General features: G+C 40.6%; 1 pseudogene; it reads left to right on the top strand.

Moving 5' to 3' along the window:
* The first annotated feature begins 3720 nt into the window (after positions 1 to 3720).
* LOC128664460 (cold shock domain-containing protein E1-like) lies at positions 3721 to 4596 on the top strand (annotated as a pseudogene).
* The last annotated feature ends 5262 nt before the right edge of the window (positions 4597 to 9858 follow it).

Consider the following 9858-nt stretch of genomic DNA (forward strand, 5'->3'; position numbering starts at 1 on the left):
ACCTGCTCTGCACCGGAAGGATGAATATAGAAGATGCCGTCTGGATGAAGACTTCTGCCCATCTGGGGACCACTTCTGCCGGATTCATTGAGGACATCTTTCCGCTTGGATGAAGACATCTCCCGGTAAGTGAATCTTCATGGGGTTAGTGTTAGGATTTTTTTTAAGGGTGTATTGGGTGGGTTTATTTTTTAGGTTAGGGCTTTGGGCCTGCAAAAGAGCTAACTGCCCTTTTAAGGGCAATGCCCATCTAAATGCCCTTTTCAGGGCAATGGGGAGCTTAGGTTTTTTTAGTTAGTAATTTATTTGGGGGGTTGGTTGTGTGAGTTTTACTGTTGGGGAGGTTGGTTTGTATTTTTTTTTTTTTTAAAGGTAAAAGAGCTGATTACTTTGGGGCAATGCCCCGCAAAAGACCCTTTAAAGGGCTATTGGAAGTTTAGTTTAGGCTAGGTTTTTTTTTTATTTTGGGGGGGCTTTTTATTTTGATAGGGCTATTAGATTAGGTGTAATTAGTTTAAATATCTGTAATTAGTTTTTTATTTTCTGTAATTCAGTGTTTGTTTATTTTTGTACTTTAGCTAATTTAATTTAATTTAATTTAGGTAATTGTATTTAATTTAGTGAATTTAATTTTAGTATTTTGTATTTATTTTAGCTAGGTAGTTATTAAATAGTTAATAACTATTTAATAACTATTGTACCTAGTTAAAATAAATACAAACTTGCCTTAAAATAAAAATAAACCCTAAGACAGCTACAATGTAACTATTAGTTATATTGTAGCTAGCTTAGGGTTTATTTTATAGGTAAGTATTTAGTTTTAAATAGGAATAATGTAGTTAATTATAGTAATTTTATTTAGATTTATTTAAATAATATTTAAGTTAGGGGGTGTTAGGGTTAGACTTAGGTTTAGGGGTTAATACATTTAGAATAGTGGCGGCGACGTTGGGGGCGGCAGATTAGGGGTTAATAAATGTAATGTAGGTGGTGGCGGTGTAGGGGGTGGCAGATTAGTGGTTAATAACATAATGTAGGTGGCGGTGGGCTCCAGGAGTGGTGGTTTAGGGGTTAATAAGTTTATTTTGTTGCGGCAAGGTCCGGGAGCGGCGGTTTAGGGGTTAATAACTTTATTTACTTGTGGCTATACTGTACTATTTACAGTTTAGTTTAGTGTGGGTGTTTAGTGACAGTATACCAATAAAGCTGGGAAAAAGCCGAAGAGCAGCGAGATTGATGACTGTTAGTTAACAACAGTCCGCTGCTCATTGCCCCATACTTGGTGCGCGGCTTTTTGACAGCTTTTTTGGTAACTTTGGAGAACGTATTCAGGTCCGCGGCAGCGATGTTAGGTTGAGCGTATTGGTGCCGGCGAATGCAGCACAGTTGACGGCTTGATAAATAGGCCCCTTGGAGTTAAGATGATAGGCCTGTAGTTACCTGAGTCTTCCTGAATGTCCTTTTTATAAAGAGGGTACTACATTAGCTATTCTTCAATCATCTTGACAACTCCTGTCTATATTGACTGATTAAATAGATCAGCTAATGGGGCAGCTAACACACACCAAAGGTCCTTTAAAACCCTTGGATGAATATTATCTAGACCCATAGACTTTTTTACTTACAAAAAACAGCCCTCATCCTCTGTAATGTTAAGCCCATTTTCATTTTTAGTAGCATCCCTTAATGTAGTTGTTCTAGCTATGAATTTTTTGTGTAGACAAAATAGCAATATTTTTTGAGACAGTCTGAAATTTGCTTATCTCTTTCCATCACTCTATTGTCAACTGTTTTGAATCTTACTAACCCTGCTTAATTTTGTCCTTTTACTGACATACGGTATCTACAGATGTTTTATCCCTATTCTTACTGTACTGTCTTCTTTTCTGTAGGAGCTTTAGCCTTCCTAATTAAAGAGACAGTCTACTCCAAATTTTTTACTGTTTAAAAAAGAACTCTTTATTACCAATTCTTCAGTTTTGCACAGTCAGCATGGTTTTATTAATATAAGTTTTACCTCTGTGATTACCTTGTATCTAAGCCTCTGCAGATGGACCCCTTATCACATGGCTGTTTATTTATTATCTTTTGAGTTGCATTTTGGCCAATTAGTGCTGTGTCCTGCACAACTCCACAGGAGTTAGCACAATGTTATCTATATGGCAGAACACAAATTAGCAGTGTCTTGTTGTGAAAAGCAAATAAAAAAGCATGTGATAGGAGTCTGTCTGTAATTTAGAGGTTATAAAGTATATTAATAAAACAATGTTGGGTGTGCAAAGCTGAGGAATAGGTAGCAAAGCCGTTATCTATCTTTTGAAACAATAACAATTTTGGTGTAGACTCACTGTCCCTCTAACTGCCTAGCCTTTTTCTGTTGGAGTCTCTACATTTTAATATCATTTTCTGAGTGTATTTTTTTTTACCTTTACAGCATGTGCCTCTTCAAAGAGTTTTTAGGTAGTTTCCCTTGTATGACAAATTGTTTCTAAAAGCTAGAACTTTTTGTTTAAATGTGGTTGCACAGTGTCTGCACACGAATGGTAAACTATAGAGATTGATGATTACTAGACCAAAGGTTCACACTCACAGAGACATCTCAAACTATATAATTATCTAAAAATATTAAATCTAATATAGCCTCCTTTTTAAGTTGGTTATTTAGCTGTTGTCTTAGCGATTCCTCTTAAAATTATTCTAAAATATACCTGCTTCTATCTAATCTAGCAACGGGTACCTCCCAGTCTACAGATGTCAAATTAAAGCCCCCCACTACCGTAGCCTTACTCTTCATGTTCATTTTAAATCCAAGTTGTCCCTAATCATTACTTGAGTAAATTCAGATAATGTATTTCCTAAACTGAGAGCGTTTGTACACATTGCACAAAGAATATTTCTTCTAGAATTTTGGCATGCTCCGGGGGTAGGTGTATTTATTAATGCTACCCCACTATTCTAGTATAAATTACTATTAATAAACATGCCCATCCCTGTATGCAGGTTCAGACTGACAGATTGTAAGACCCAAACTACTCTTCAAGATGGACATCTGCAGGATAATCCACAGCTACCACCTGCTCCTGCATCTGCCATCCCCCTTGCACCCAAACTCTATATCCCACTAGGACACTCTACATTGCTGAGACCTTACAGGAGTGAACATAACAGATGGCAGCGCTGGTGATGGTGATGTGAGCTGTTGGGTGAGAAGTGAAACAGAATAGAAACAACCACCTGAAACTGCTGTTTCAAGTTCAGATCAGTAACCAATAAGGCCCAAAGAAGAGAACATGCGCTAAAGACACAACACTTGATCTGAAACACGAAGTTTGAGCCTATTCAACAACCTGAAAAGAGCACTTCCCAACATTGCTATTTGTCTTTGCTTTATTCTCAGTGCTGCACTTTGCAGCCATCAAATCCAGTGGATGTTGTCTTCCTAGATAATTTTTTTCTCGCTATCTCTCAAAACAGTAGCAACTTTCAACCTTCTGAATTGTGAGCTGACCAAAAGCTTGGTAAATACTACTAAAAGTGCAATCCATGGATTTCTCAGTAAGTATTATAAAATTAAATTGAAACACGAGTAGGAATATGGCAAGCACCAGGAAAGAATTTGTTGAATTTACCATGCCGTCTTCTCCCCCTACTGCATCAGTGCTGGCCTGGGCAATGCACCTCCAGTCTGACTGGATTTAAGACTGGTGGAGCACAGTTTCAATGACAGTCCTTGGTTATAATTCCAATCCAAAATGTTTTCTTTTTCGTTATGCGGCCATCCTAAAAGTTAATTTTGGATTAATTGAAATGGTAAACTGTGATAAAGAGATATTCTTTCATTATGGTGATGTGGATAAACTTAAACTGGGGGACATGGTTGAATATTGCTTGTCAAAAGGAAAGGGCAACAAGGCCAGTGCTGAGAGAGTCACAAAGGTACATCAAGCTAATGGAACAAATGATGACGTGAGTCCAAATGTGTACTGGGGTAAAGTAATCAGACCTCTTAGGAGTGGTGCCCCTACACAGACTGAGTACCAGGGCATGACTGAGCTTTCAGACGAGGCTACAGATAAGCAGAGGATAGAGCAGCATGAGGTCCAATAAATTAGCTGACATGAAAGGCTGTCTTATCCCATCTAGCATTGTGGAGATGTCCAATAAAGCAGATTGCATCGAGAAAGGAGAAACCATCAAGTTTCAGTTCTGTGATCTGGATCAGAATGGACAGGCTATGCCTTGTAATATTGAGCCTCTCTGCAGGGGTACTGTGAAGTGAGTTAAAGTTCAATAAGACTTTATAAACTATGAAGAAGGTAACAGTAAAAAGCGATGGGAAGGAGATTCAGGATGATATTGATCTACAGGCTGGGAATAAAGTAGAGTTTTCAGTGCCTGTAATGTTAAGCTTTTAAGCAAAGGTCCCGAATTGGTAGCAGCCCATTGCCCTGGCAGATTAGTAAGCAGTTTAAAGAACATAACCCTGGATGATCCCAGTGCTCCAGTTTCATTGTACTACTTCAGCCAAAAGGTCTAAATAACACAAAGTGATTTGGTGTAGAAAGAAAGATCCATCAAGCTGCAACCATCTACTAAGTTATATCTACAAAAGCACGTTACCTAATAAAGGGCTAGATTACAAGTGGAGCACTATTTAGTTAAGTTAATCTTTTTGCATGCATCGTGTAGCGTGCGTATTACAAGTAAAAAGTAAAAAAAAAATGTTTGCTCACGCACAAACCCGACGAGCGCAAAAAAAACAAAATTAGAATATCTGCGTTAAAGTATTTCTTCATAGACTTCAAAGGAGCGTGAAAAGTGAAATAAGCTAACACCATTAATCGCGCTAACCCGATCATATATTCTAAAGTGTGCTAACCGGACATAAAATATGAATATTTCACATTTCAGTGTTATTCACATAGGGGAATATGTTCTATTAATTTATAAATACATATTTCTACATATATCTGATGGTATTTTGGTACAATATATATCTATACCTATATATACAGGGCCAGGCATATTCCCCTATGTGAAGAACATTGGAATGTGAAATATTTACAGTAAATACACATATTCATATTCCCTGCAACAGTACTAAGGGGCCCAAAGTGTGCCACGAAAATATCCCCACACCATTACTGTCAGGGTGCCAGGAATCAGACTGAGACGAGAAGGATGCTAATACCAGTCTGACCATAAGAGGGCGTGCAGGAAATGAGCAGCATCACACACTCTGCACCAGACTCAGCAAGAGAGGTTAGTAAAATGGCTGCCAGCAGCACATGGCAAACAAAGCAGGGAAAAAACCCTGACAGTATTCTCCCCTCAACGACCCCTCCCCCGCGGGAGGACAAAAGGCTTAATGGAGAAATGGGCATGGAAGGCACAGAGGAGGGCAGGAGCATGAACATCAGAGGAGGGATCCCATGAACGCTCCTCTGGACCATAGCCCCTCCAGTGAACAAAATACTGTACGCGGCCCCTGGACATACGAGAGTCAATAATGCTGCTGACCTCATATTTTTCATGGTTGTCAACAGAGATAGGACAGGGATGAGGTAACACAGTGGTAAACCGATTACAAACCAATGGTTTCAAGAGGGAGACATGAAATACATTGGAGATGCGCCTTGCAGGAGGAAGGTCAAGAGCGTAGGCCACAGGATTGACCCGTTGGGAGTATTCGAAAAGGACCAACATAACGGGGAGCCAGTTTATTGGAAGGCACATGAAGGTTCAAGCTGCGGGAGGACAGCCAAACCCTCTCACCAACTTAGTAGGAAGGCGCGGGCAGACGCCTACGATCAGCCTGGAACTTTTGGCGCTGCATAGAACGATGAAGGCAATCCTGAATCTGCACCCACGTGGAACGAAGTTGCCGGAATACCCTGAGACATAATAGAATCGGGCAACAAGGATGGTTGAAACCTATCATTCGCCATTAACGGGGATAACTGGGAGGAAGCATTAATAGCACTATTACAAGCAAACTCTGCCCAAGGTAACAGTTCAGACCAATTATTGTGGTGATCTGAGACATAGCAACAAAGGAACTGTTCCAGAGCTTGATTAGACCGTTCCGCAGCCCCATTGGATTGAGGGTGATATGCCGAGGAGATGGAAAGCTGGATCCCCATTTGAGCACAAAAGGAACGCCAAAATCTGGAGACAAACTGGCTACCCCGGTCTGAGACTATCTCCTTGGGTAACCCATGTAAACGGAAGACCTCCCAGGCAAAAATTGAAACAAGCTCCTGAGCGGTAGGCAGCTTCTTCAAGGGAATGCAATGTGACATTTTAGAAAAACAGTCAACCACCATAAGGATAACAGTATTGCCATTGGAAACAGGGAGCTCGACAATTAAGTCTATAGAAAGATGTGTCCAAGGACGCTCACCATTAGCAATAGGTTGAAGAAGACCCACAGGAAGACGTTGAGGAGTCTTATTCTGAGCACAAACTTAGCAGGAGGCAACATACGCAGCAATAACGAAGACCTGGCCACCAGAATTGTCAAATGACAGACTAAATCATTTGGTTCTTGCCTGGGTGACTGCAGCTTTAGGATAGTGGTAAGTGTGCAAAAGTTTAGGTCGAAGGAACAAAACACTTACCACTAGGTTTCTCAGGAGGTGTATTGGTTTGTGCAGCCAGGATCTCCTCCCCCCAATGGAGAAGTCAAATTAGTATGTATGGTAGTCAAAATATGGTCAGGAGGTAAAACTGAAGTATGTACAGACTCCTCCTTGGACAGAGGCAAAAATTGTCGATAGAGGGCATCAGCCCTAACATTCTTACTACCAGGCAGGTAGGAGACCACATTATTAAACCGAGACAAAAATAGCGCCCATCTGGCCTGTCGGGGCGACAAACGTTTTGCTTTGGATAGATACGTTAAATTCTTGTGGTCAGTAAGAATAAGTACTGGTACGCTAGTACCTCGAGAAGATGCCTCCATTCCTTGAGTGCCAAAATTATGACCAGTAATTTCCTGTTGCCAATTTCATAATTGCACTCCGCTGGAGACAATTTCTTAGAGAAGAAACCACACGGATGCAAGGAACCAGTTTGGAGCGACGTCCTGATCGAGAGGGGGTCTGTGTTGTACCAAATACCTTCCACTTCTTAATTTGATTAATTTTATTTTCTTGTATCCATCTCCTGACTTGTGCCTGTACACAATTTTATTCCAGAGATTTTTTGACAGTGTCTTGCCACCCATAGTTGATTGTTTGCTTCAGTTGCACTACCAGGGACTGAGATGCTCCAGGAAAGCTCTTTTCATGCTGAGCTAATCAATATGATCCCAGTTGAAGGTCAAATAGCTTTGTGTGTGCTGTTGAGAAGGTGATTAGCTACACCTGATTGAGTTTACAAGTAATTTTAGGAGGGGGTGATCCTTTTTCCAACTCAGTGATTCTGTTTTTGAATTGTCTTGATTTTTGTTTGACATGTTGGTGTTATATATAAGTTGCACTGAGTAATTACAACTGGATAAACAAAAACTGTGTCTGTCTTTATTTCAGGCTGCAAAGCAACAAAATGTGATCATTTTCAAGGAGGGTGATTATTTTCAATACCCACTGTATATCCTATTCAGGCATCTCTAAACCGGTAGCTGCTCAAAGCCCACTTCTCCTTCCACCCATCCATAAGAATACCCACTCAACTATGTGTCTGTCTTTATTTCAGGCTGCAAAGCAACAAAATGTGATTATTTTCAAAGGGGGTGATTATTTTCAATACCCATTGTATATCCTATTCAGGGATCTCTAAATCGGTACCTGCTCAAAGCCCACTTCTCCTTCCACATATCCGTAAGAATACCCACTACCACTGCCTACCTGCAGCACATTTACTGCCCTTTCCTTACCTCCCTCACAGCCACTAACTGTCATATTTCACTGGCCCTTCTTGTTTCTCTTTTGCTGCCCCTCACTTTCCCCCTCTCTGTGCCACCTGTACCTGTAGCCCTCACGTGGTCCTTCCCTAGCCCCCATTTTTAAAATATTCTTTTTAGAAATGCCAGCTAGGCCATCCAGAGCTTTTCATACCTCCCAAAGTGTGATATGTGGAGCATCCTACCCATTGCGCAGTGTGACACCAGGTTGCTAAAATCTTTTTAACATTCTACTTACATACAATATATATACTGCATGTTTATATTTATATATATATATATATATATATATATATATATATATATATATATATATATATATAAAATGACAATAGTAGCAAGGATGAATCCGGTGTAGATCCAGGTTACCCACCACAAATAGCCAGCAAGCCAGCACACGAGATGCAGCAAAACATCACTTTAATTAATAAGCAGCATAACGTTTCGGCTCAACACACGAGCCTTGGTCACATGCAGCAGGTCACAAAACAAACAGGCATAAAATATGACCCAGTGTAGATACCTTAAATACCCCCACCCACCAATCACAAACATAATACAAAAAAAACGCCAAGTCACATATCATGATGTGCAGCTGTACATATACCTTAATTACGCTAGACCAGAACCAGTCTCACATTACCTTTGGAGTGCTAAACGGAGCAGTGTCAACAATACAGCGTGTGCCTACGTAGTAACGTCATGACGTCATCACGCCACACGTGCGTCACCATGGGAACATGATAGGACAGCAGGGCTAACTCAGCTCAATCGGAAGTGAGCAAACGAGCTCAGCAAAGCCCTAGCATAGCCGTTACCATGGGAACCACACGGAGCCACAATATACATTATAAAATATAATCTAACAGAGGCCAACAAAATATCACAGAAATACAAGCCACATATTAGAAACATATGCTTGTAATGCACTATTAGCATAAGAAAAACAAAGAGCATAATTACATATGTCACTGCTTATCATCTAGTAACTATGGCAACCAACGTGTTCAATCCAGTGAGTTAGCAACAACATTTAACACATTCTAACAAAGAAAAATCTAAAAACTACTGCTGAGTAAATGTATAGTCAGACTTCAGATAACCCATAAGTAGTGCTACAATAGGCACAGCAAATTAGAGCCATTATGGACACTACTAGTCCAATTGTATAAATCAAAGGGCATATCTGTCGTGTGATAACATATACTCAGTCAGTGAATTTGAAACTAGTATTAGCTACAGCGTGCAAGAGGAACAGGTAGAAACTTTAAAATGAGATGTCAGGAAGCCCACAGTCATTAGTAAAAGCAGCTGTAATCGATCGTAATATTGAGACCTCTCGGAGTAATAGTGTCCAAACGATGAATCCAACGTGACTCCAACTTTAATAAGGCCTTAGCCCGATCGCCGCCACGTCTAGCTTTAGGGACATGGTCAATCAATATTGTTCTTAAAGAAGAGATGGAGTGGCCTGCTTGTTGGAAGTGGCATGCCACTGGTTGGTCAGAGGACCCTTTGTCGAGCGCTAGCCGAATGGCTGTTTTATGGTTAGCCAGCCTCTCCCTGAACGAAGTGATGGTCTTCCCCACATAATATAAAGCACAAGGGCAGATGATTACGTAAATGACATGGTCTGATGTGCAGGTTAGCCGATGGCGTATATTGAAGGTCTTACTGGTGTGCGGGTGGTGAAACCTATTGCCAACGATCATGCCATTACAAGTGATGCAGTTTCCACATCTGTAACACCCCTTCTTTCCTGGGGGTAACCAGGTTCGTTGTTGGTAACTTGCAGTAGGATCAGTATTCACCAAAAGGTCTCTCAGGTTCCGTGCCTTTTTGTAGACCAATCTCGGAGGAGGCATATCTCCAAATGGTAGAGAAATGTCAGTGGACACAATCGGCCAGTGTTGTTTAATCGCCTGTTGCACCTTATGCGCGGCCGGTGTGTA

The sequence above is a fragment of the Bombina bombina genome, chromosome 6 (assembly GCF_027579735.1).
Source record: "Bombina bombina isolate aBomBom1 chromosome 6, aBomBom1.pri, whole genome shotgun sequence".
Classification (NCBI taxonomy): Eukaryota; Metazoa; Chordata; class Amphibia; order Anura; family Bombinatoridae; genus Bombina; species Bombina bombina.